This window comes from Astatotilapia calliptera, chromosome 20, assembly GCF_964374335.1.
Source record: "Astatotilapia calliptera chromosome 20, fAstCal68.1, whole genome shotgun sequence".
In the NCBI taxonomy this organism is placed as follows: Eukaryota; Metazoa; Chordata; class Actinopteri; order Cichliformes; family Cichlidae; genus Astatotilapia; species Astatotilapia calliptera.
In genome coordinates this window covers 11,377,942-11,404,997 of record NC_137441.1, presented here as the reverse complement: position 1 = coordinate 11,404,997, position 27,056 = coordinate 11,377,942, and the positions used below count along the sequence as shown (strand labels likewise).

Sequence of the window (27,056 nt, the reverse complement as noted above, 5' to 3'; positions counted from 1 at the left end):
CAGCCATGTGTACAGTTCCTTCTTATCATTGATGAAGTGTCTTAGTGCTCCATCTGTTCAGCTATTGTCTCATCATCACCCTCTTAAATTTTTTGAGAAAGACGGCTAAAATTAAGAGCAAAGATGGCGTGATTTCAGCTCCGAGGAGAGTCGCTCATCTCATTCTGTACGTCCGAAACAGAGAGAGATTTTATGACCTTGGTAATGCTTCTCTCGGTCCATCTCACACAGGAGCCGATGAAGCGGCTGAAGGTGATTAAAGTCTGCCTCCATTGATGGTCCTCTGTGCTGCTGAGTCAGTGACCTTTCCTGCCATCGGGTCACTGTGCTCAAATAGCTCCTCTGCTTTCCTCTCCCTGTCTCCTACCCTCTTATCCCTCTTATCCTGTTCGCTTCCTTTGTGCCCTCTTCTGTTTAGCGGCTTGTTTCACGCAGCAAAAACAACCCCCAAGGACAAATCAAATGAAATGATAAACATTCCGCTACATTGCACCAAAAAAGCTCTCTTTCCTCGGCATACTTCAACTGTCTTTCAGCGTTCATCAAATTCAAGTTGAAACATCTCATACTTTCCACTTCTTGCGAGCCCCAAAATAGAAATAACCATTTTACAGTATGCCCCTGACAAGTGTCTTGTTATCTTCCTGCATGTGTCATTTTACAATAAGTCCCTGCCTGGGCTGCGTCGCTGAATGGATCCTCTGACACAAATTTGCATGTTATGCTTAACGTTTTTCACCAGGGACAATTTATCAGAATGCAGCAATTAAGGAGTCTGTGTCCCCTGGTGATTAATTATGTCTCATGTGTCCACAGCAGAGACAATCCCAGGAACAGTTGTTTGTTCAGGCCAATGTGTGTGCATTTTATTTTTTTTATTTTTTATGTGAAAAACAGTTTTCTTGGTGTTGAACAAACATTTGCTTTGCTTTTTCCTGCACGACCAGTTTGCAGCTGGATCCAAATAAAAGCTAACAGACAAGGACAATTGACAAACCGTGATCGAGAGACGTCTTCTGTGTGAAAGGTAGAAGCAATACTGTAGGAGACAGAGAACAGGAATAATGCAGGGTGACATTCAAAGCTCAGGGATATTTTGTTTTGGAACTACAAAGAGAATTTCTTCATTCTTCGCTTGCATTTCTGGGGCAGCTCTCGATGATTGTGTCTGTGGGTGGTTTTGTGTATGTAAAAATACTTTTTTTGGATGAGGACTGAGCTCACGGGTATTCATTGTAATATCCACTGCCCTTGAATCAGAAGTCAGCTTTAATTACTTCTTTGTAAACATAAGAAAACTGGTGTTCAAAACAGATTTTGCCTTTTGGAAACCTGCTACCCTCCAGCAGGTCCAAACCAAATGCATAAATTCACTTACATATTCCAGAGAACAGTGGGATAACAAATGCTCATCATGCTCTAATGTGTTGCTGGACAACATTGTGGTAAACAAACACAAGCATGCAGAAAAAGTGTTAGTTGCATTATCCGGGGAAAGATCCACTCCTACCTTAAAATGCCTGCAGCAAGATTTGTTTGCTTTAAAGCCAGTGTTAAATTGATAGAACTATTATTAACTTGCTTTACTAGTATACAATTGTTTGGGCCTTGATATTCATTTTACTGCAAAACAGTGGACAGACAGTGAGCTTAATAGGGAGCCAGAGAGCAGATCTAAGCCCTCTGCAGATTAACACTATGGGTTGCCTGCCTTCTGGCTCTTGCCGCCAATTACATTCACTCAAACCGAGACCTGACCCCGGGTGCGTGCTTGTGTCACAGTCTTGGCCCCCGGCACCATATGGACATGGCATTGCATGTTATCACGTGTGTTGCTAGCACTGCATCTCATCACCTAAACACAAGATTATTTTGACCTTTTGGCATGCATGGCTTCCCCTGATTTCATGCATGCAGCATCAGGGTCCGAGTGTGAATAGAGATAATTAACACTTCTGACCAGGACTGATCTCTGCAGCATCTTTTTAAAACGTAACAATTAAGAATGCTTGCTGAAATAAATACTCGACTGGACTCTAATTTATTCAACGAGATACTAGAGATGAAAAATTCATTACTGACGCCAAGCTGCAACTGTTTTGTTTATGGTCTATTAGTGATAAGAAGAAAAATGGAGCCTCTATTCTTTGTGAAATTTAGACATCAAATCACCTATTCTGCAGCAAAGTTTTGCTTAAGTTAGAATCATTTAGTCCTGGTGAATGTGGTGACACTTACGGTGACAGCAAACACTTACCCCCGAGAGCACACTGGGTGCATGTCTGTGTTGTCACGTCTCAGACGAGGTTCGTTCCGTTCTTTGCACGATTTCAAATTACACTTGGAGCGTTTCAGAAGCGTTTGGTCTGTAGGAGATTGTTTGTGCTGTTTCTGTTCTGACATCCTGCTCTCCTCATCTGCTGTTTGGGCAAAAATACAAAAGAAGGAAAGCATTTGTGTCAATGCAACCAAATAAGCATACAGTACATTGTTTAAGCGCAGAAGTCGGTCATAAAATAATTTCAAACATGATCAGGTTTGCAGATGATTTGCATGCACACAGTACAGTTTTTTTTCCCACACAACAGCTGAAGACAGTGAAACCAGTTGGAGGTGTGCAGCCTCTTGCCTGCAGCTTTTCTAGCAGCTCATTGTGGCTGTCCATTCTGTTTCATGACACTCTTTCGAAAATTAGAGTGTATCGATTCATGGACTAATGCCACAAATGATTGTTGTCTTGTTTCGTACATACACTTCTGGCAAATGATCACGGTCACCCTGTTTTTGACAGCTGAGTGCTTTTTAATGTGATCCAGGAACAGTTTTTGGTCCACCGCACAATGCATGACGTAAAGAGAGGCTAACTAATAAGGCTGTTATCAGGGAGATTTAATTCTGCTAGATCACATGTAGATATTATTAAGTTTCCCTTTGTTTAGGTAGGTTATCTTGTTGTAGTGCTGGGAGGGATCATAGACTGCTGCTACTGTGCCAGTCAAAGCTGCTATACAAAGGTTGCATCCAGTTGATAGTGAATATTTACATTCTCTTTCTGTAATTATTACCGTTAGAAAACAAATGGTAAGGTTAAGGCACCTTAAAAAAGCCATTTATTTCCATCTGTTTTTGTATCTGATTTTATATATTGTTGAAAAAATTATTTTAAGATTTTAAGAAGTTCAAAGTGAATGAGCTTAACTGTAGATGTGTCTACCTTCCAAAAACGATTTGGACTTCCAAAACTAGCATAGAGCTAGTTCCACTGGGTTTGTATTTGGATCATTTTGAAATATTTCCAAGTATATATTTTTATAAAGTTATCATGTATAAGAACGGCATGTAAACTTTAGTCTACTACATAAAAGTCAAACATATTACACACCAAACCAACATTCCAACCTCCTGCACTGTTACTGAAAGCAAATACTGCATGTTGACCGTAGAGCATATACTCTTAATTTTGGCCATTAAACATAAGAAAAACATTGTTTTTCCCTCTAAACTGGACCAAATAAATTCAAAAAACAAAACTTCTTTATGCTCTTGTAATTAGCCATTCCCACCCACACGAATCAGGACAGATTGTTATGGTGTTTAAACAAAATCGAGGTCTTTCTGTGTTCAAAACACTCTTATTATTAGGTTTGTAATTGTATAATTCTGTTTCTCAAGGAGCTCGTCGACCTTTAATATGTTAATATGTCTCCGCTGCAAAGGCAGTCAACAATATCCAAATGGTATTAAATTATTTACCCCCCCAAAAAACACTGGCACATATAAGAGTTTCACATGGAGGCTGCGCACAATGTGCGTTTCCCACACCATGACTGTACAAAGGCTGCATCAAGCCAGGCAGAAAACATTACATTATTCCAAGTAATATTTTCTGTCCACATAAGTGGTAATGTGTGCACTTTCACTGGCACACACGTTCTCATTTAGGCAAAGGATTTCAGGAAGGAATACTGTAGCCTTTTGTGTGATGCAGATTAAACTAAGCTCAAGTTGGAGACTGGGAAATCACACCGTGGCTTTGCTTTGGCTTAATCCTGCCTGTGCATGGTGTCAAGATTTTGAATAATAACGTTAAGTCACTCCCACAGCTTGAGATATAACAGAAAAGTTAGAAAACTGTAGCCATATCAGAACTCAAAGTGCAAAGCAGTCAACAATTAAGCATGTGACAACCGTGTCAGCTGGAAATCACATTACAGACTTCTGATAATTTGTTAAGCCAAAAAAGTTTTAGTGGAACGTTCCTACCAACCAAATAATGCATAGACGCAATGTTTTAGCTTCATGTGCAAGTCGTAGCTGGATGATGGTCGATATAACGTGCAGAACTGGGGCGACAACACTGTTGTTTTCATTGTGAGTTCCATAAGTGTTCAGTTTAGGCAACAATCAATGATAGGTTTGATAATTTATGATAATCTTTTTAAAAATGTAACATCTTTACATCTACTGTCAAATATGGAAAAGAAATAGTAAAAACTTATATGTGATTACTCATGAAAGTAATATCGATATCGAAGGGAAAAGGAATATGGCGTTAAACGTGCTGTGTACATGGTTGATGTGAACATGTTGTGACTTCAGACTTACTCAGGTCCTATATGCTAGTTACTGGTATTCATAATTTGTCCATGTTCTTTACTTTAGACTACATGGGATTTTTTGTACCCGTAGTAAAGCATTGACTTTCAGAAACCTGTATTTTCCTACCACAGGGCTGGTTCATCAGAGCCTTTCTGCTGAAAACAGCTGCCTGTTGTGGCTGAGAAATGATGTAATGTGAGCAGAGATGGTGAAATGAAAACAAATGAGTTAGAGGATATAAAGCTCCGCAGAGAAACTTTATTTGTACATTTGTCATTGTAAGCTAGCACTTCAGTGATTATGAACATAATGAGGAAATGTGTCTCTACTTATTTTGATGAAAATTAACCAGCTGGCTTTAGGCTGCTCTAAATACATTTCTTTTACAAATTAGTCATATAATATATCACTTTCATTTAGTTAAACGACATGAAAAATCCCTTTTAATTGTTTTCGTGCATTTACTTACTGTAGCAGGTTTCTGTGTGTCTGGCTGCACTTCGTTTACTACTTTCAAAACTTACACCTACTTTGGGTCTGGAGAGACGTAAACGCACCCGCACTGCCCGTTTGCTGTCAAGGCCGCAAAGAGTCAAGAACAACATTCAACCTTGTGACATTACACACCTGCATCCCCTCAACCCACACATGCACACACACTCACGCAAACTTTGACTGTAGCTGGAAGGAGTGATTGTGCACTGTGTCATCCTCAGCAGTGAGGCAATTTGAAGCCTGTCTCCCTTTTTCACAGATAGATGCAACACGTCTCCCAGGATTGCTGAATACAAACACACTTCTGATCACTCATCCTCACTATAACCTTGAAGCTAAACAGAAGGGTTTATCACATGACACGAGGTGTGCTACTACATTTTTGCTGTATTAGAGCTCTGCTACATTGAATCCTGCTGTTGTCCTGAATCCTGCAAGTGTATTTATCCCACCTATGTACCAAGTTACAACGCTGCCAGTACCAAACCTATATAAATAGAAGCAGCATTTTCCCAGGTCTACCAACGAATGGCAGCCTGAAAGTGTTTAAGTGTATTATTAGTGTATTCCATCCTTTCTTAATTTTTAAAGGGTATAAATCCTCCTAAACTAAGCTGATACCATATCTAGTGTTCCCTGTTTTATCTTAGAACTGCAAGAGATTTGCATGACAATGTGGTCACGTCTTCACACTATTAAACTTAACAAGAGCATTAGCGCATGTGACAGCTGCCCTCGTTTCTCTGCGTCAGTTTGATGTCTATATATTATTTATCGTGCATTCATGGACATTCGCACTCATTGCGCAAAGTGGAGCTTGCAGCACTCCAAGTCACACGAATAATTGTTAAAACACAGTTATGTGGGATCTTGTCATAATAGCGGTACATATTCATTATGTCATGACCATCTGTTCATATAGAGAGTATAGCGCAATATGTACTAGATAAGTATTGGAGCAAACATATTTGAGTAGCAGCCTATCAATTGATTATCGTGGGCTAATGGACGGCAGTGATGTGTTTTCACTAATTTCATTGGATTTAGGGAGAAAATGTGTGATGTCATAGAGACACTTGTGTTGCTCTGTCACTGCGGCAGGATTAACAACACAGGCAACGAACTGACTTCTGCAGTTCCTCTGCTGTCTTGTGTTTGTGCATATTTAAAACTCACAGTCGCCACAGCAGGTTGTCTGAATTGCTTATGTTTCTTGAACATGGCTTGACCTCTTGTTTCACTTTTATCCTTGTATGTGGGGCGTCAACTGATGGACAGGTCACCCTGAGCTCGATGTTTTAAATCCCTGTCGTGCTAACTGTAAAACACCAGGAACAGCAGAACAGCAGCAGGGAGGCAGCTGTGCCTTGAGACTGCCAGGTAATGGGGCAGCAAGAGGCTCCTGAGCCTCACAGGAGGCTAGAGGGCAAATCCTGGATGACTTGGAGATATATGGCAGAATCAGTCTTTCCCATGGGGATCCCGTCTGGAAGCACGACTGTGATGTAGGTCTTGGATAAAGGAGTTGTCTCAGACCTCCTCTTGAATTCTGCACATCTCTGTAGCTTAAACTTACAGAACTGACAGCTGAGCATTAGGAAGTGACTAATGTCAGAACCCGGATTTGCCACCTGCTTGGAGAACATCTGTCTGTCATCACAAGGCGATCTCACTCCATTAATCTATTGGATATGCTAATGAATTTCTTGTGGAGAGTTGCAAGGATTCCCAAAGGTCACTGTGTACTCTTATGCATTGCCTTTCCCTTCCATGCAATGCTCCATCCTTTAGCTTCGTTTGTATATCACATAGAAGTACACAGTAGCAGTAAGCAACCCTGGCTCCTGCTGTCCTTAGACATTGTTTGTTGATGTCATGGAAGCATTTTGTTAATTTTTCAATTAGCCCTTTGTATTTCTGATCATTTGTAGCATTTGTGAGTAAAAATCTATCTAACTATATCTATATCTGCATATAGATATTTATATGTAGATATCTGTGGTTGTAAACAATGACTGATGCAGGGAATAGGAAGTCTTGAACCACATATCCTTTATTTGCCACAAAGATATCCTGACTATAACAGAAGCCTTGAAAAAACAGCAGATGGGATCCCAGATAGCTACAACTTTTTTGCCTCATGCTTTACTTGAGTAAACTCAGCTGTGACCAACAAAAAGGTCCAAATGAGATTTGGCACATTTGGCCTAGCATCAGTTGCTGTAGGTAGGTCAGCAATAGCTGAAACAAAAAAATAGTAGAAAGTGTCTGGAGCATTGCTAAAGAGTCTGGATGTCTGACTTTTAAGTGTTTTCTTCTTTCTCTGTTGCTTTTGTTTTGTTTAAAACCCCTCCCTGATCACCTGAACCAAATGCCAAATATCTCCATTGGTGTGTTTTCTTTGTTGACAAACAGGACCTTGTCTTCTTGGTGCCACTCTACATATTGTCACTACAGTCCAATATATTTAACGATAACATTTTGATTCCATTCAGTTCAATATGATTTATACAGCGCCAAATCACAACAACAGTCACCGCAAGGTGCTTAATGTGGTAAGGTAAAGATCCTACAATTATGCAGAGAAACCAAAACAATCAGATGAGCCACTATGAGCAAGCACTTTGGTGACAGTGGGAAAGAAAAAAATCCCTTTTAACAGGAAGAAACCTTCGTCAGAACCAGGCTCAGGGAGGCCTGTCATCTGCTGCGACCGGTTGGGGGTGAGAGGAGGGAGACAGGATGAAAGACATGCTGTGGAAGAGAGCCAGAGATTAATAATAACTAATGATCAAATGCAGAGTGGTGTATACACACATGGTGAGGGAAGAGGTCCATCCATCCAATTTCTTATGACCAGGAGGGTGAAGCCTATCAAGTTTATAGTTAACTAAACCTAAATTGCGCCTCATTTTTGTTGTTCAATGTTTCATTGCTACAATGACAATAAAGATTCTGAATCTTGCTATGAGGCCACAGTGCCAATCACTGCATGATCATGCTGAAATGGTAAATGGACTCAGAAAGCTCCTTTCTACTTAATTTGAGTACTTAAAGCGCTTTCTACTACAAGTCTCATTCACCCAATTACACCCACACACAGCACATAAATATAAATATTTTACCATTTTTATATATTAGCCGTTTTTAAACTCCAAAATCACATTTCATGCAGTAGAATGCAAGATATTAAGTTCATTTGAGACACACAGTTTATACAATTTATAAACAATCGGTTCCTTTGCATAGCTGTACTAGTGCTTTTGGAGCCTGATCTCAGTACATGTGCTTCAGCGTTTGACAAAGAAGATTTTTAATACATCAAATAAGCCATGACGTTAACTGAATTCTGACTTTGTTTGTCTTGTTTGTTGTGCTGTAGAAGCAACGACAGTTCATCTCTATATCAAATCCAGCTTGTTTGACAAAAAGGAAATATGGAAATTTAACTTCAGCAGTCAGTAATGAGATTTTAAAAATGTAAAGCTGAACAATGTAATATAGCAAATAGTCTGTTCTCAGTCTGCTGTTCTTAAACTAATTAACCAACAGTGGTTGCTGTTTCCACTGTGAGATCAATGCTTGGTCCTTGTTGGGGCTGTTGTGAGCAGTAGTGTGTCAAAATGTTTCAAAGGTTGAGAGGTTTGAGGTGGAGAAGAGAGAGCAAGTAACTTTCTTCTTTAAATGGTGGAGAGAAGGTTTTTTTCAAATGCTCTCTGGAAGCTGTGTGATTGTTTCTGCCTGATCCTCCTGCATACGCTTGGTCACTGCGCTGTGTAGAGTCTCATTAGTATGGATGTCAGCGCCTCTCCTTCAGCTGAACCTGCCATGCCACTACAGTAGTAGAGCTGCCTGCCTGCCGCATTGTCCCTGGATGGCCGACGTGAGGCTGCCAGCTCTGTCTCCTCCCAAGGATGACTGAAATGTGGGCGAGCGTCAGAAGCTGAATGTCATGATTCAATCAAAGGCGATGTCTGTGCCTGGATGTACAGAACAGGAATTCATGTTTCATATGGCTGTATAAAGAGAAGGGTACATATAAGAAGGCACTATCATTGCAATAAGCCTGCTTAAGAACAAAAAATTACAGCTGAGGTAAGACTGGGGAAATGGCTGTTTGGTGATAGTGATTCAGTCTACAGAGCTTCTGTATTTAGGTTGTACTGCAAGCATCAAGCAGCCCATCAAGTATTCATCTCTGGATTTAGGCTGTGGTGGCAGTTTCTGTAGCTTGGTGTGATACCTGACTAACTTGATTTTGTTGTGATCAGGGATTTGTTCTTCTAGTCAATAAAAATATTCCTTTATGAGCCTGACTGTATGATTGGGCTTCTTATCATGCTGCAGAATAAATTTGGGGCTGATTAGAGGCATTACTGAATATACTGGTTAAAACATTTAAAGTGTCCAAAAGCTTTGCACAGCACTGTATTTGTAGCAGTTATTTCATTTTTCTTGGAAAAGGTTTCAGATCGTCTTGGATTTACGTAGTTGACAGCCTGGCTTATTGTTTATTTACTTTGACACTTCTGGCTGTAGCTCTTTCGTCTTGTGTAGCGAAATCACAGGTGGTGATGTTCAGTACAGGCCAAGGACAGAACTGACATTGAGGGGAAAAACATATGACACTTCCAATATCTTTCTTGAAACAAAACAGATGTTTGTGAGTCAGGGTAAGCTTTTGGATGTAGGAAATGTGTGAAACTGAGACTTCTGCAGCACAAGCAAAGAAGAATCAAATGAGCCAAGAAAATATAAAACCAGAGATCACAGATTTAAAAGGTACCAGGGTAAGATGAGCAATGGTAAGACAGAGAATATCTACAGAAATGTGGAAAGTGCCCCATGTGACATTAAGCCAGGACGAAGCAGCTGTGCACAAAGGTGAGGTTCTCCCTTGTCTTTACAAAAGCTGCTGCAGGCTGCGAGGAAAGTTTACCCACGACTCAAATGGGAAGTTAGACTAAACACAAACATGAATATTTGGGAAATACACTAATTCCTCTTTAAGTGTCATAATGAGAGAAAGAAGCGCTATATACGTTACTCATGCCTATATGTTAAATATGAAGCTACAGCCACTAGATAGGTTAGCTCAGCTTAGCCCAGTGGTGTCCAAACCCAGGCCAGTGTCGAGGGCCAGTGTTCTGCAGGTTTTAGCTGTGTCCTTGATCCATCACAGCTGATTTAAATGGTTCTCCAGAGGCCTGGTAATAAACTAATCTTATGATTCAGGTGTGTAGACCCAGGGTGAGATCTAAAACCTGCAGGACACCGGCCCTCGAGGCCTGGAGTTGGCCAAGCCTGGCTTAGCCTATCTTTGCATAAAAACTGGAAAACGGAGGAAATAGCCAACAGTGCAGGTAACTGACTGATTTTATGGGTTTTTCATGTTTCATTAGCTGTTGCTTGTTTGTTACTGTGTAACTAGCTGTCACTTTTTAAATTGTTCTACTTTTGTTAAGACTTTTTATTATAGGCTATCTAGCCATTTTGACTGACAGATGGGTACTAGTAAAGAGCAGTAGATGCTCTGTAGCTGTTTGCAAGGCCTCGCTTCAGCTAATTCAACTCACAGAACTGCACCTCTCTCATACTTACAACTACCACAGCTTGCTGTGTGGTTAGTTGCACTAACAGAATGTCCAGGAAGTCAGTTTGGGTGACAGGTATTCTAGTTCAATTACTTAACTAATAAATTAGCAGTCCATCTGTGTTCTGCCTTGCATGCATAAAGTCTGGGGAAGCTAGCTTTAAATCATGACTTAGGACTCCTCATCTAATATGGTTAATTCTGGGCCCCAAGAAATCAAGATGCCAAAATCAAGGCTTTGAAATTAGTTTTCACAAACCACTGGGATGTCACAGTGACTGTGTTCGTCTTTTACATAGGCTACAGTACATGCTTGAAAGCCTCCAAAGGACTTGAGCCTTGACTTGGGCTTCATGACCAAAACTTTAGCACTATCTCACAGAAAACTCAGCCTCAACCTGCTGGGCTTTTAAGTCTTTTACATTTTCTTGTCCCAGTGTTCAAACCATTAAATCCAAGTGATGTTTATACTGATAATGAATGAAGGAAGGAATGACTGCATAAGTGTAAAACAACTACCCAAGAGATGTTTATGTATTCCTTCTCTGTGCACCCATGGCCATTGTCCTATGTTCCACCTCAAGGCCAGAGGATAAATTCTCCTCCTCTCACTTCGTGCTGCTTCGTCATCACTCCTGGCCTTCAGTCAATCGGTGTGACAATGAGATGAAACTGCACTGCCTTCACAAAGTCACCTGATTATACAATATTCTGTTTTTAGCCTTCACAGCGTCACCTCATCTATTCACATACCGCCGTGCTTCAAAACGCTTCCAGGAACCAGAGATGAAACTTTTTATTATTAGAGCTGTACTTTGAGGTCCATTGATGTAGCCTAATATTACATAAATTGGTTGACAATGCTGGGCTTTGTTGAGCTGTGATTGCACCGGGGTCCTGCTGCGTGTGCTTTGCCATTTCCCACTAAATCTAACCTTTAAGACGTTGCATTTCAGTCGTCATGGTTTCTTAGCTTCCCCTCGCACCTGCTCTATGCAATGCACGCCACAGGAGTGAGAGTTTTTCCAGGCATGACTCAGAGACAGTGACACCCCCGCCCATAACACTTTTCCTCCTCATGTGCTCACAGTAAGACATATTGACATGTTGTCTCAGTCTTTTTGATAATGCATTTGGTCCTGCTAGATAAGAGGCCCATACATCAAGCTGTCACAGGTCTGTCGAGGAGCAGCCTCACCTCATCACTTATATTCTCTCTTTCATTCTGTACACTTTGACTGCGGTACACTCCCACACATTTCTGTTTACCTACTTTTATTTTTCACTCTTTTCTGGGAGCTTTTAATTCTAAAATAACCTTTTCTATAATTTCTTTCTTCATTGTGCCTTCATTAGTAGCCATTCCTTTCTTTTAAAGGGACAGTTCAGCTCAGAGTAAAATCCACATATTTTTCCTCTGGCCTGTAGTGCTAGTAATCCATCTCGATTGCTTTGGTGTGAGCTGCCCAGATCTGGAGATATTGGCTGTAGAAATGTCTTCCTTTTCTTGAGTGTAATCGAACCAGATGGTGAGATGGTATTTTGATTGTGGTGCTTCAAGTGCAAAAAAAAAAAAAAATGAAAAGAAAATTGTTGAAAAAAAGAAAAAAAAAGTCTCTTTCCAATAAAGATGACCCAGTTTCTTCAGATAAATAAATAAATCAATTTAGAGATTTTAGAGATTAACATGTGTGCAGGAAATACTTTCTTTTGCCTATATCCACCAGACTAAAGAAGATTGGAGCTAGTTTTTAGATGAACTGGCCCTTTAACTGTCCTGCATTTCTGACACCAAGAGCATTTGAATTGGGCTCCTTGACTCCTTCCCTCCTCCTTCATTTCATGGCAAGTATAAATGTGAGTTTTGACAAACAAAAAAGTAACGCCTCACTTGAAAGCAAGAAGAGTGGGAAAAAGTAAACAGCTGATGGAAAATGTATTTAAAAATTAGGAAGGCTTGGGTTTGAAATTAGAGGAATGACCAGCTCCTGAGGGTAAACAGGGCAGAACAGGCTCATTTATCACAAAGCGAAGCCTTAAAGGCAGAACTTAGCCGAACAGGTGAGAGGAAATGTCAGTGAAACCGATGGCGGCTGAGATATATGCAGGAGCTCGTTGGTGGTGTTAGCAATTAATTTTTTGTTCATATACTTGACAGTCATTCATCGATTTAAATTATGCTGCCAATCTTGTTGCTGATGAGAATTAACATGGTGAAAGGCACACATCAATCTCTTTTGCTAAACCCAACCAGTGAATGTCCAGTAACGAGCCGCTCCTCATTCTCTCAGCACCAAATAGACCCATTTGTCCCAGTGCTGAGTCTGGTGACCCAGTGTTTGTGTTTTTGATTTGATATTGTTTGATTATCGTTATTCATGGTTTTGGTTATCTTTATTTCTTAGTGATCTTAGTTTTTCCTCCCTCAGTGTTTATCTTAGCCTGTGTATAGTCTCTGTTCCCGCGTCTACTCTGTGCCTTTCCTGTGTTCCACATTTTATGTCTAGTCACCCTTGTCTCTATGTTCCCTATGTCTCCCCAGTCACTTGCTAAGCTTGCATGTCTGGAGTCTGAGTTTCGATCTGTGTGTTTCCTGTTTTATTTTGATAGATCCGTTGGGTCGTACATCCTGCCTGCCACAGCACAAACCACGACACCACTTCCATTTTGTCAAGCTCGTTCCTTTCTCAGTGAAGTGTTCATATTGTCCTTGGTCTCTGTGCAGCTCTTGCTCCCAACTTTACAGATATAGATTGCTGGCCAGGATCCCTTGGCATCACATATTAATGTGCTGGGTACTTTTATGCATAATTTGTCAAGGTGCAGGACGGAGGCTGTAAATGAGTGTAATGTACAGTACCAGTCAAAAGTTTGGACACACCCTCTCATTTAATGTTTTTTCTTTATTTTCATGACGATTTACATTGTAGATTCTCACTGAAGCCAAACTTCAGCTGTCAAACAGGTGGCATTATTTTAAACTCCTGAATACTTTGGTATGCAGAGTTCATGGCTGACTCAGGCACTGCCAGGAACCCTATTCCTCTGCCTTCAAAACAAGCCCATTACTCCTCCACTGACATTTGGTTTGCTGTGTTTGGTTTTCCACTATAGAAAGAAAACCAAATGTCCTTTGGTTACAGAAGTCTTGTCTTTTATTCAGAAACAGCTTTGCACGCCTAAACTGCGCTGCCATGTTCTGCCGTGAACTTTAACATTTAACGTGCTAACTCAGGCCTGTACACTGTGAGATGTAACTCTTTGGTTTTCTGCAGTTTCTTTGCGCATTGCACGATCATGTGTTGAATTTGCAGGGACATTCACTCCTGGGAAGATTTGCAACTTTCCTGAATGTTTTTCACTTATGATGCAATGGACGACCTCAGATTCTTTGACCTTATAACCATTCCCAGACTGATGTGCAGCATTAATTGCTCTTCTAAGATCATTCCTGATGTCTTTTCTCTGTGGCATCGTGTTAACACACCAATGAATGCTCCAGACCATCAACCTGCTAAAACGTCTGCTTTTATAGAGGTGTTCACTCTTTGTGGTGATCGGTTAAGCATGTACATCTAATTGGCAGCACTGTGTCTGTTACTTACCCTTTAATTTCTATGGAATGGTGTACTCGGTTTTTCAAAAGACAGCATAAATGTGCAGTGAAAACTTTCTTTTTCACGTGTCTGTAGTTATCATTAAAATGTTTGTTTTCTTGCTGTAAATGAGAAACAAATCTTTGATTTGTTCAGTGTTTCAGAGGATGACACCTCTGCCACTGTTGGCACTGTCAGTTTCTGTAAATCTCCTTGAAGCTGCACCTTGATTTAGCTCTTGTAAGCCTTTTACTTTAATAGGCCACACGTTGGAAAAACGCACATGTGAATAAACTCTCCAGAACTGATAACAGTTGTTTCTGTAGCTATTTTTATTTTATTTTAGGGCGAATCCTCTATTGATTGGGCCTTTCTTGTTCTGAGATCAAGGCCTTTCCTCCAGCTCAAAATGTGGTCAGGATTTTCATTCAACATTTCAAAGTGTTCTCAGGGCACTCTGGCACCAAAAATGCTGATCCCTGGTTCTGAGTGATGTATCCTTGAACAAAACAACTGTACTTTTGCATTATTTATGTGCTTGGTGTTTGGTATGCTAATAGTGAACATTATTTTATTCCTCCAATGACATATAGCTGCTCTCATCCTGGTGGTACACAGCCCCAGCTGACCAAGACCATCAGCGACGCTGTCAACGGAGGAAGGGCAGCTCCTTTCCTGTGCTGCTAGTGAAACTTTTGGTTGCAATTTAACTAAAACACCAGAAGTCACCTTGTAAAGACAGTTTTATAGTTTTAAAAGTTTGTTTTGAGACTATAGCTTAATTCACTCTGACAGTCTAAAATATTTTTATGCTATGTTGTTTCTCTGCTTTATTAATTTACTGTCAGAGCAGCTTAACTGAGTAACCCTTTTATCTTATCAGCCGCCCAAAATCCCATGTTTTATCATTTCATGTATCATCCTCTGCATCCAGCAAATCTGCACATCAGCAGAAACCACTGCAGAATATACATGAATTTTAAATTTCCCTCAGACGCAAGCCTGAATCATGACCATCTAAGAAACTAACTGCCTAACTAGCTGACTCACAGCAGGTTTTTTGATGATCACCGGGTAGTGGTGATGTAACAAGCAATCCCTGGAAGCCAGAAAAACACTCTGCTCTGTATGCTGTAAATATATCAAACAACTTAAGAACATTAGTGTTATTTAAACATACAAATTAAATCCAGTAAATTGAATCCACTGGACAATAAAAAGAAATACTGTATGTCCCTTGCACTGGCTTCTGGTTGGGCACAGATATCAGTTTAAAATCCTCACTCTTTCTTTTACGTCTTTACGAGGAGAGGCCCAAACTTATATCATCAAGCTTCTTCACCCTTACTCTCCAAAACAGATCCTTAGATCCACTGATGGTCTTCTGACTATCCCACAGACCCGTTTGAAAACAAACGGGGATCACACTTTCCAAATCCCACCACCAATACTGTGGAACAGTTTACCTCCCCCTCTATACACCATTGACTCTTTGGCTTCTTTTAAAAAACAGGTGAAACATCTATTTAGACAGGCCTTTGGGTAATGTTCTTGTTATTGTGTAATATGTTGTTTTGTCTGATTTGTTTTTATATTCCCTGTAAAGCACTTTGTAACAGATTCCTGTCTTAAAAAGTGCTATATAAATACATTTTACTTACTTTTACTTACTATACACGTACAAATATCTAATTAGCCAATCACATGGCAGAAATTCAATGCATTTAGACATGGAGACATGATCAAGATGATGTGCTGAAGTTCAAACTGATCATCAGAACGAGGAAGACATAAAACATAAAACATAAAAACATCCAGCCTGCTTTCTATTAACTGTTCAGGCTAGTGATGGTGGTGGTGTAATGGTTTGTGGGATATTTTCTTGGTAGACTCTGGATCCCTTAGCACCAGCTGAGCGTTGTTTAAAGACCACAGGCTTCCTGAGTAATGATGTTGACCATGTCCATTCATTTATGACCACAGTGCACCCATGGGATGTGGTGGAAGGCGAGATTTTCATTATGGATATGCAGCAATTGTGTGAAGGGGTCCAATCCATTACTAGCAAGGTATCCGGTGAGTCTAGTTGAGTTAATAACATGAGAACAGGAAGCAAACATATTTAGTTTGAGTGGTGCAAGAGGGCAGCTGGTGTGAGCTGCATTAGTCAATGTACACAATAAGTCTGATAACAAAGGCGGGCCTCAAAATTGAAGGGCCTTGTATCAACAGCTCTAAATAATGAATCTGAATGCAACCACATTAATATTGTATTTTGTTTCAGGTTTTGCATATGAATGTTTTTAGGTGTGTATTTCTTCACATTAGAAAAAAAATGCACAAAAGGACATTAATAAGTAATCAAACAGAAGCACATCCAGTTACCAAAAGCAAAACTGGCCCATTCTCTGTATCCTCTACAAGGGAGTTGGAAATATGGCTGCAGACCAAATGTGGTTTAACTACAGTAACAATAGCTGTCAGATTATTGGGTTAAGCCAATGCCACTTTGAGATTTGGGCACACAGCTATTTCCTTTCCTTTGATTATTGCTATTAGAGCAGTAAAGTGGTTTCTCATTCTTTATTTTGTGATCCCCTCAATATCAAATCTCACTTTAAGCTCATCAAACCCCAATAATGCCCTTGTGTGGTCTTAATGTCAGGCAATAATGCCAAATCCTGTAAAAAAGAAGAAGAAGAAGAACTAATTGAATTTCTTCAGTATAGTGATTACTTGAGGTTTACCATAAAACATATCATATTCCAGTCATTTAGTAAGTGGGTTGGGTTGATTTCAGTTAAAAATCTCTGAAAGATGCAAAAGGTATATGATATAAACTATGTGTGCTAGCAGTAATATTGTTTGGTTTCACTTTTTTTTAAATACACAATGCTGTCTTGCATTGTGTCTTGCATTGCTTGTTATAGTCAACAGTAAACCCATTAACCATTAAAAAGATTAATATCCTGTACACAGACTGTGAATAGTGAAGGATTTTCTTTCATTGTTATTATGTAGACAAACATAAAGTGGTTGCCCTCCCATTTAAATGATACCTGTTGGTTTCAGATTGATGCTGTTGGTGTACACTGTCATGGTCAAGAAACCAGTTTGAGATTATCTGAGCTTTGTGACATGGTGTGTTGTCCTGCTGGAAGCAGGCTTGTGAAGGTGAGTCATAAAGAGATGGACACGGTCAGCAACAATACTCAGGTAGGTTGTGGTGTTTAAATGATACTCAGTGGGTACTAAGGGGTGCAAAGTGCCAAAAATAAAATAGCTCCCACATAATTACCAGCACTAGCAGCCTGAACCATTGGTACAGGGGAGGGTGTTTTCACATTGTTTACGCCAGAAATCAAGACCCATCAGACCAGGAAACATTGTCCAGTTTCGGTGAGTCCGTCCAAATTGCAGCCTCAGTTTCCTGTTTTTCACTGATAGCACTGGTGTGATCTTTTATTGCTGCAGACCATCTGCTTCAATGTTTGATATGTTGTTGTTCAGAGATGCTCTTCTGCATACGTTTGAGTTACTGTTGGCTTCCTATCACTTGAAAGCATTAACAAGGCATTTTCACCCAGCGAGGATATTTTCGTGTTTTTTAAACCATTCTCTGTAAACCCTGTTATGCCCTTATAAACTTTGTAAGATGAACTTCTTAGTAAAACATTGCTTCTTTGTGCATCCAGCAGGTATGAAGCAATTTTTATTTATGAGTCTAAATCCAATATTTGCTTTCCTTTTAGCTGTTTTCACTCTACACTCGCTGCTTGTTCTTTAGCTGCTAAATGCTCCTCTGGGTTAGCATTGTGGAGTGGGGTTTTATGGCTGGAAACTACTGGCTGTTATGGCTTGAAGTGACACTGATGAGATCATGTTGAAAGTGAACCAAAACTGTAATGTTGCACACGGGGAAAAAAACAAGAATAAGCTGAAACACTGCATAATGCTATAAAGAAGAACAGCAGAGTCTGTGTGCTAAAAACACAACAAGTACAATATGTAAAATTTGTGAAAAGTGAAATGATGTGGATTATTAATTCTGGACTAATTCATTGTGGTGATATCACAGCTCCCTTAAAAAGAAGACAGGAAAATCACAGCAGGGTTTCTTTTATTATTTTAATTCTTATTGTCTGTCTTTTTTATGTATTTAATAAATTTGTAGGTCTCTGTGGAGAACTCATTTATGTGACTCACTGCTCCACTGATCATTAAATGTCAATTTACGGATTTGTAATTCCTGTGTGGAAGACTTTGCTGCAGTTTTTGTAATACTGACTGCATTGTACCGACGCTTCGTGTTGACTACGGCATCGGTCACTGCCTGATCAGTGTTTGCTATTCTTTCTTGAAGCTATAACTCACTGTGTAAACAGCAATGCAGTGAGAGGGGAACAAGTGGAAATACAGTGGCTATGCATCAGTTTAACTCTGATGCAGCTGATCTCAGCCTGACAGCAGCTCTCCGGCTGATGATAAGCTATGTTACCCGCACTTCTTCCCTCTGTTTGTGTGTGTGTGTGTGTGTGTGTGTGTGTGTGTGTGTGTGTGTGTGTGTGTGTGTGTGTGTGTGTGTGTGTGTGTGTGTGTGTGTGTGTGTGTGTGTGTGTTGGTGCAGCTGGCCTGACAGCAGCTTGATGGTTATGTGTGATGGAGTGCTCACAGCAGGCTGACCAGAGTAATGAGAAGTGCATGGCTGCAGCTGATACTCCAGAGCTTGGCTCACCTGAAATGGATCCTGACCCACGCAGGCAAACCACCTCACCCTGATACAATAAACTTTAAGCTTTTTAGAGGTCATTCATAATGCTGCATTTAGCCAGCTTGTTTTCTTTTTGACTGCCCTTTGGAAGGTTTATGTGTGACACTATCAATGTTTTTAATGGTGGAGGCCCATCTCTTGACCGAGGTTTCATAAACGTTAGTGTAGAAAATTGACCACTTTATGGGGAGCGCACCCCAAGGAGAAGAATTCTCTACTGTTTATCATTTCAGTTGCTGGTCAAGTAGCTCTGTGGTCACGGACAAGGTGTGTCAAACTTCAGGCTTGATGTTACTGTCAGATCGATGAGATGTTTCGAGTTGTCTCCTGGGTGTTGTCCTCTGGAAGCCCCGTGGCAGACTTTTTATCAGACGGGGATTTGTTGTTAGTACAAGGATACACAGTGCAGTGTGTGGCAGAGGGACCAAGTGATGCAGGAGTCCTGTCGCAGTGATACGAAGGAAACCTTGCAATCGAATGTTATCCTGAAACTGTCTGCACAAGAAAAAGAGCGTCATTTGTCCGAGAAAGCCCCCAAATCCAGCATGTGGTTACATTGCAGTGGCAATGACAATAACGTGGCAATAACATGCTCACAGTCATAACATGCTGATGTTTAGCAGGTAGATTTTCCATGTTCCCAATAAGCCTCCCATTCTTTTAACCTTATATTTTTATAATTCCCCTGAAAAGACCACAACAAATGACGTCTCTGCTTAGCAACAGCCTGCTAATCGCTTATGTGTCTGTGCCACTCTTGTCCAAAAAACTATTGAAAACACATGAAAGAACCATAAACTCACAATGGGTGGGCGGGTTACTTTTTGATAAGTATAAATTCTCTGCTAGCTTTTAGTCTCTTCGGGGAAATATTTTTGAACAGCAGAGATTAAATAAATGGACCCTCATCCTTTAGATGCAGTAATCGGCTGGCACGGAGATCACATTTTTTATTTGATCTAATTAGATATGGGAATTTTTACAACAGCAAAAAACAACTTAGACATCTTAATTCATTGAAAACTGACTTGGCTCAATATTAATGTCCCTCTGTATCCTTTCTGCATCATTATGAAAAACATACAGTTTAACTGGCTTATGTAACATTGTAACACCTAGTTGCTCACCTTTAATGTATAGAGAGTTTGACTTTCTCATCAGGTACAAACCACATACTGGAATTTCCTTGCAGCAAAAAGGTTGAATCAGACGATCTTTATGATTTGCCGTACCTTGAAAATGCTCAAAGAAACTATGAAACTTGACAGGAAGAATTTAATAATGGAAGCTGACTCCGCCAGTGCATTGACTGATTATTAGTTTAGTTTGTAGAGAATCTGATACGGTGCTACTCAAACTTCAGTGAGTGAACAGGCTGTAACAAGCCATCCAAATTAAATGACAAAACAGGCTTTGTCACTTGTCCATGACCTCCACAATGACAAATGTTTATGGTCTAATGCTGCTATTGGCAGGATGACATCATTCCCAGCCACAAGAGCCAGCCTGGTATTGTTTTCACCTTGTAAAGCTGTGTCTGTGTGTAAAGCACAGCAAAATGTGTTACTGGAGACGTCTGCTGGTGCAGGAACTAACACAAAGGCCATTTTTAGTGCCTGATGTATACATCAGTTGACTAAAAGTTTAAAAGCAGCCCTTGATAGTTGGTTGCAGACATACTAGTTGGTAAATGTATTTATTTTTCTTAGTTTTCTTTTATTACATCTTTTTATTGATGTGCAGTCATGCAAAAAGGAAAGTTTTCACCGGACTCTAAGCAGTCCTGTGAAGTCCTGCTGCAGGATTTTAGTCGGGACTTTGACTTGACCATTTCAACACCTTAATTCTTTTTCTTTTCAGCAATTCAGTTGTTGTTTTGCTGCTGTGATCTTTCTCCTGTTGCATGACCATCAAGTATTAGCTGTTGGACAGATGGCCTCACATTTGATTCCAGAACACTTTGTTATACAGAGCTCAGTGACTGCAAGGTTCCTAGTTGTCATGTCTGCAACACAAGCACAAATCTTAATCTCTCCACCTCCGTGCTTGACAGCTGGTAATAGGTGTTTGTGGTAATATTCTGTTTTTGTTTTTCACCGGATGTAGAGCTGTGCATTATAGCCAAATATCTCCACTTTGATCTTATCTGTCCAAAGGATAGTGTTCCAAAAGTCTTGTGGGTTGGTCAGAAACAGTTTTCCTAGCCTAAGCCGTACTACCCTTTTTAGAGAGGAGGACAACATGTCCAAACAAGCTATACTTGTTTAGTCTTATTCTAATTGTACTGCCATAAAAGTTTATTTTTTACCATGCTAACTGAGGCCTGTAGAGTCAGAGATGTAACCTCTGCTTTTATAGAGGTGGTCAACTAATCAAATGTATTTAATTAGCATCTCCCGGCTGTTACCTGGCCTGTTAATTCCTATAAGGATGCAGTTTTTTCACAGGACTGCATAGAGGCTTGCGAAAACTTTCTTTTTCACCTGACTTTACATTGCCAGTTAACTGTTGGGTTTTTGTTTTAATTACATTGCCACCCACCACTAGACAGCAACACCCTTCTCTTTCTCTGTGAAGTTGTTAACCTGCAAGGTGGAAAGTAAAGACAGATAACAGCTGCATGAACCAGCCTGGTTCTGCAGTACTTTAATCTAGAAAATTTATGGTTGTTTGCTATGTCACAATAAACTGCCAGATAACCACTCGACTGGAGCAATGTGTAAACACATTCTGCAAAGGTGTCTGGCCATTAACCTTCAGGGAAAGAAGGCTGCCGGTGCTAGCACTGTTAATGTTAGCCACACTGATGTGACATTGTGTGTGCACTATGTTATGATGCTGCAAAGTGTCATACGCTTCTTTGGCATGTAAAGTATAATTATGTTATTTTTAGTTAGTTTTGGTTATAAGTAGTAATAAACTTGCTTTTTATTTAGCTTAGATTTCTGGGCACAACAATGCTGGCTATTGTTTAAGCAGAAGAAATGTTTAGCAATCACTTCCTTTAAAGTCTGATGGTTTATTGAACCATTCCACTCCCAGACCCCCTCCCAGCAGAGAAGCTTTTAATAACCCTGTAATAGCTACTACATTATTTCCTCACTGTTGCAGCTGATGCTATTCTTCCTTAGAAGACAGTCTCAGTACAAATACATAATCAGATTCTCCAGTCACAGTTTTGAGATCTATAAAAAGTAAGTATTCTCTATCTGATAATAATTTGTGTTTGATATGGGGTTTGTTTCCCCCACACCTGTCTGGAGTCTTTATATTTTTACATCATACCATCAGAACTGCATATTTTACAACTGGTGTATGAGCTAGTTTTTGTATTACAAATTCTTGCATTCCAAACTCTTTTAGCAGATGACTATGAAACATCCTCTTAGTGTCAGTCTACGCAGATACAGTGCAGTACTTCATCCTGAGCAGATGAAGTGAAGTGAAAGCAATACTAAGCAAAACACACATCTGAACTGAAGACAGTTTAAAATTTATAATTAAAAAAAACATGATTTTCTTGGTTCTTTACACACAGTTTCCCATTCTTCTCTCAGCTCTGTGCCTCTTTTTGTTTCTTTCCACCGTATGCTCATAAAAAACCACACATGCAAACAAACTGACAGATATACAGTACATTAGCTCAGGGGCTGACAGTGCATTTAAATACCTTTGGAAAACTGCTGCTGGTTTCCCTGACAACATTAGAGGCAATTGATTGTGCTCAGCTCCTCCAAGTGTGGGTATCATGCTCGATTCAATCATCAATGCACCTGATGTACAGTAGCAGTGTTTTCTCTGACACTCACTATGCGGGGAGGCTTCTCCCAAGCGAGGCACGAATGGCATGCCTGCAGGAAGTCATTATGACTTGTTTTGCAAGCTGTAAATGTCCTCCAGCATAGAGGTGAGCCTAAGACTCATGCTGCATTGCTGGAGAGCACTTCCATTTTAACACCGGATCTTCGTCTTCTCTACTTCATGCTGTTATACTAGAGGCAGTTTTAAGAGAAATGCTTTTTTTTAAATGTTTTTTTTACAACCCAGACAAAGGCTACTGAAAGTTTTGCTAACCAATCACACTATTCTTCCATTTCCCGTGACCACCTGTAGTGCCTGACTCGTTGGTTTGTGTTGCTGTTCCTGTTTTCTGCCCTTGTCTGACCACAGAAGTTATTGCCATACACACTATTTCTGTTCATTTTGTAACTGATGCCAGTGGAGCGCCTAGATGTTACTAAGCTGTTAGCAGTCTGCTGTCATCTCTCTCTCTCCTTCAGATGGTGGCTCATTGAGTCTGCTTTCACTGACATCACCCAGACATGCTTTTTAGAATAGCTGAAATAATTGAAGATAAACACAGCAGATGGTTGGAAAAATTGCTTTATGGCCGTTTGGTTCTGCTCTTGGAGTATTTGTTTGTGGGCTCCACAATTAAAGAAAAACAGACCTTTTACAAACCCTTCTGCTAACATTCACACTGACAAAGATCTTTATGTATTTTGTATATCTGCTTCCTGCTGCCCATTTGAATACATTTTTAGCAAAAAAAGAAAACGATTTCATCTCACAGAGTGGCTTTTCCTGTGCCATGAGAATGACAAATTTCTATTCTGCAAAATGTCTAACATTTAGGAGAAAAGATAAGAAGCTGTATTGTTCTGAGAGCGAAAGAAGAATATTGTTTTTGTTGCATTGCATTGCAGTGTATTAAGCTGTGATCTACTCAGACACATCTTTACTTAGAGTCGCTATTGTTTTTGCTTTAGAAGAAGGCTGCTGTACTCAATTTGAGCATAGCATCAGTTGGCCACATTATTTATTTTTGTTTATATCTTGTTTTTCTAGCAGTAGCTATATAATTAGGAAAAAGGATTCAGCACCAAAGGTAATATTGTTATACAGAAAGGCCCAGACAAGCATGATGGCTCAGTTTTTAACACTGTTGCCTTACAGCAAAATAGTCCTGAGAATATATACAGCTAAAACAAAACATCTGGGGCTAAAAAAAAATTATATTTTCCTTGAAAACACATACTCTCAAGTGAATAGAAAATAGAGTCACGACAGTGGAAAAGTTGGATTTTCTTTTCTTCTTTAAATCTTCACACAAAAAATTGTCCATTTGCTGCACCCACAGCTTTTTAGACCTTTGGCACTTGAGCTCTTAATTTGTAATCTGGAGACATTTCACCCCGTGTTTCTTTAACCCCCTACCACACATCGGATTGGTCTGATAATCGCTTCTGACGTGCCATACGCTCTAGCTGCCCCCAGAACAACTCAATAGGCTTGAGATCTGTTGACTGTGCTGGCTACTCCATTTTACACAGACTAGTAGCTGATTGCGTCTTCCCTCTGTGGTTCTTGCCCAGTTTGCTTTTGGTCATTATCCTGTTATAGAAGGAAACTGTCCCCCAGTCAAGTGTTATCAACAGGGTGTGGAATAGCATCACAAAATGGAGTGATAACCACGATAACTCTCACTGGTACACTTAAACTGTCACATTTCCTCCACAGTTTTTCAAAGATGATGTAAGGCACTCCTTTAGTATTTTTCACTTGTTCAACAAGTTATTTTTGAACCAAATAGCTGAAACCTAATATTCTCTTTTTCCAGCCTTCACCTGTCCAGTGTGTGCACGTGTCTTTTCCTTAGATATTAGTTAGATATGGCTTTATTTGCAACTCTTTCTAGAGGGTCAGCATCCTCTCTTCTGCCTCTCTCTTGTGTTGACAATCAGACAGGTGTTTTATAGGTAACATTTAATGACGCTGCCAGTTGAGGACCTGTGAGTTATCTGTGTTTCACACTAGAGCCACCGATGTATCTGTCTTATCTGTTTTACTTAGAGACACTTTTGAACTGTAGGACACATTGTTGTATAAAATCATCAGCTTTTGGGGGGACAGTCTCATGCATTGAATAGCCTTCATTCTAGTGAGGAGCATTATAGTCAGAAGAAGGTTGTTATTTCCATCTGCAATTTATGTTTGGCAGCAGAAATCTCCTTGCATTTCTGTGTGCATATATGGAAAAGCAGAGGCAGTAGCAGCAAGACCCCAGTGGAAAACCGAGTAGGCAATAGATATGACACTGTATAAGTCAGACACAGCAGGGACCTGGATAAATGTGGGTTGCAAAGAGACTTGCAGATACACAGAAACCGTTGGAGGCTAAATCAGCCTAAAGACCTATATAAGATCTTCTAAATGGATACATAGAAGAGCATTAGCTGACTCATCAGTTTATGTTAACTGCAGTCAAGTGATCTGCAAGGTCTGTGGCCAAGCAGGCATTGGGGCTTGCCTAACACCATATTCAGTTTTTTGAAGTTCCAGCACAAAGGATTGTTTTGGCCATTTCAAAACTGTAACAAAACCTAGAAAGGCAGATGTTTCTTGCTTTACTGATCAGCGGAATAGTATTAAAGTAGCCTAAAATAATTGCAAAGGGGTTTTCTAGTGATCACTTAGTCTTTCAGCATTAGCTTGCATTAATGCATTTTGTTATTAGAACACAGAAGTGATGTTCTTGACAATGGGCTGCTTTACGCCCACATACCTATCCCATTAAAAATTAATAATTATTCAAACTTTTTTAAATTTAATTTAAAAAATGACTGTAAGTAAAGGGTTTGTGTGCTTTCTACTCTGTGTAGCCAAGACAAATAGAAAAATAGAAAAAAAGGCCTCCACAACACAGAAGCAAAAGAGCGAAGCATATTGATAAAATAAAATTCATAAAATAACTGATGAATTTTTCTGAACTGATTTCTTAAATTATTTATATTCTCAAATACTTCTCTTTCTATTTTCTCTCTTTAACCCCTGGCAAACAACTTCTTATTCATGACAGATGAACAGTGCTGAAATTTATCCTGGGCTTATCAGTCTTTGATTGAAGCTTTAGAGTCTGTTTAAGCGATCTGGTGTGCAAAAAAAAAGAGAAAAAAAAAGGAGATAAAAATACACTGACAGGCTAAGGGTGTCTAAATTGCAAAGAAGACACTCTAAATGAAGTTATTGTGCATGCACTCACGAACCAGGACATGCATGCTTACATCTGGCCAACCCATTTTGCGCACTGTTTTGCATGGTACCTATTTTCCTGCGGACAAAAAGTCTCTGGAGGACGGTGCCTATTAGTGCATGATTGACATCAGTGGAATTTCTTATGTAATCCATGGAGAGACAAGGGCATTGTTATTTCTCGCTTTCCCTGTCATCTGGGTTTAGCAGCGGCTGTGAGTTTTTTCCCCTTTTGGTTCAGCTCCCAGGGCCAAATGATTCAGAGATGCTGTCACATGACACAAGATAATGAGTAGACTGCACTACTGCAGCATGACAGCAAGGAGGTCTGCTCAAATACATTGCAGCAAACTTTGCCTGAGCATCCAAGGACAATGCTTTGTTACTTAAAAGGGTTGTATGCATTGTGTTTTGTTGTTTGCGTGTGACTTTGGGGATGCTCATGGGCACGTTTGATATTTATAAGCTCTGTGCACAAAGGACATGTATGTGTAATAACGTGTGTATAATGCAGTTCGATCTACAGGAAAGGAAACTTGATTGTAAACTGCATCCATATGATACACAAGTTGTAATGTTTATTTGGTCCAAATATCATTAATATTATTAAAATTGGGAGAGAACTCAATTGCATGCTAGGATAATTATCGCTCTAATTGAATCCAAAATGATGCTCGGAGTTGCCAGATGTACACCATGTGCTTTTAAAACATCTCATATTGTCTTAAGCAAAGAACACTGTGTGATGTGTTGTTTTGAAATTCAAAGACAGCCACAAGGGAGATGAACGTGGCATCAGAGTTCCTCTCCAGTGCACTGAGGTTAAGACAATTATCGTCTTGCTGCTACTGGCCTTTTTATCTGACATTGCATTGTTTTCTGTGAAGCATTGTGCCATTTAAGGATATGCAATGAATGACTCCACTCTCAGGCATGCACCATATGGCGCATTCAATTCGCGCACTTTACT

The 27,056-nt window shown here is 39.9% G+C and overlaps 1 protein-coding gene across 7 annotated transcripts in view; it reads left to right on the top strand.

Moving 5' to 3' along the window:
* dlgap4a (discs, large (Drosophila) homolog-associated protein 4a) overlaps positions 1 to 27,056 on the top strand; it is a 96,287-nt gene that overhangs the window by 5,285 nt on the left and 63,946 nt on the right. The window lies entirely within an intron of this gene.